The sequence below is a fragment of the Pteropus vampyrus genome, unplaced genomic scaffold, assembly GCF_000151845.1.
Source record: "Pteropus vampyrus isolate Shadow unplaced genomic scaffold, Pvam_2.0 Scaffold57, whole genome shotgun sequence".
NCBI lineage: Eukaryota > Metazoa > Chordata > Mammalia > Chiroptera > Pteropodidae > Pteropus > Pteropus vampyrus.
This window is the reverse complement of record NW_011888838.1, coordinates 4,550,382-4,551,821: the sequence shown is the minus strand read 5'-3', so window position 1 is coordinate 4,551,821 and position 1,440 is coordinate 4,550,382. Positions and strand designations below refer to the sequence as shown.

The 1,440-nt window shown below is 30.1% G+C and overlaps 1 pseudogene; it reads left to right on the top strand.

Annotated features, from left to right (window-relative positions):
* The first annotated feature begins 53 nt into the window (after positions 1 to 53).
* Positions 54 to 172, top strand: LOC111740072 (annotated as a pseudogene).
* Positions 173 to 1,440: the final 1,268 nt, after the last annotated feature.

Genomic DNA, 1,440 nt, shown 5'->3' with positions numbered 1-1,440 from the left:
TAGTTGATATGATTTAAGCATCCAAAAATAAAAAGTTTAATAGAATTTATCTTGTCTACGGCCATGCCACTCTGAACATGCCCAATCCCGTCTGATCTCAGAAGTTAAGCAGGGGCAGCCCTGGTTAGTACTTGGATGGGAGACCACTTAGGAAGACCAGGTGCTGTAGGCATTAAACAAACAAAAAAAAAAAAATTAACCTGGTAAAAGAAATCAAATTTAAAATTAAAAAAAATTTCAAGGTAATAACCAAACAAAAAAGGAACTCGAACAAAATAAATTGAAAATCAACAAAGAATTTTTTTTTTTCAATTATAAAAGTTGTCTTTTGGAAACATTTAGAGTCATTTTAGATTAAAATAACAATAATTACAACAAAAACAAGAGCACCACTTTGTGTGAAGACTGGAATAAATAGCAAGTAACATAAAAGTGTCTTTTGATGAATAAAAATATATTTTCTCCATTTGGCATCTAAGATAAAATATGTGTTAGCATTGGGTAACATTTATTCTACTTAACTACTATTATTTAAAATTATGTGCTATTTCAATTATTTAATTATCTAAGTTCTGTTTTCTTTTTTGTTTGTTTTTGTTGCACATTTGGAAAATAATCTTTTTGTCAATGAACACAAGCAATAGTAGTTTGCAATCCATACTATGAAAGAAAGAACAGAATTTCCGAAATGCTCAATTGCCAGAAAAAAATTCTTTCACATATATTTTCTTTATCAATAACAGTACTATAAATAAAGACACAAAACTTTATTAGCTGCTTAGGGAAGTTACTTGTTTACAAAAAGCCTGTAATTGGATCCTAAATATATTAGTGCCTGAAAGTCTTTTGAAGTAATTTTCATGATACAAGAAAATAGTCAAGTAATTTGAAACTCCAATTTTGTTTGAGGATATCAAATGTGCCAAATGTCATATGAAACCACAGACATTGTTGAATGATGGCATTTGTTGCTTTATCCTGGGATTTCAGATGGCATATTTCTTTTAAGCAGGAATAATGGGAGGGAGTTCCGTTCAACTTGAGCCAAGGCATCATTTTAAACAAGCACATGCTGTCATCTTGCATGCAAAGCCTTCCTTAGATGGGAAACTTAAATGGACACATTGTATGGAATATATTGAATGGAGATCTAAAACATAGTTGTTTATCAGGATTTCTAATTGTGAAGCTCTTTGAAGTTTTGAGGATAGCAGTTTGTTTCCAGTGAATTTAAGGATAAAAAGGGTGGGAAATATCTCATTGGTATTTCTTTTCTCTCAGAGAAGCCATTTTGTAAAAGATTAGAAACACATTTCATTTCAAGAGTCAAAAGTTAAAACTGAAATAGAACAGATGTTTCTTATTGATAAGGTGAGAATTTGAGTCTTTTAGAAGTGAATTTTTTTCTATATGTTTTAGATGTATTAAATATATGAGACC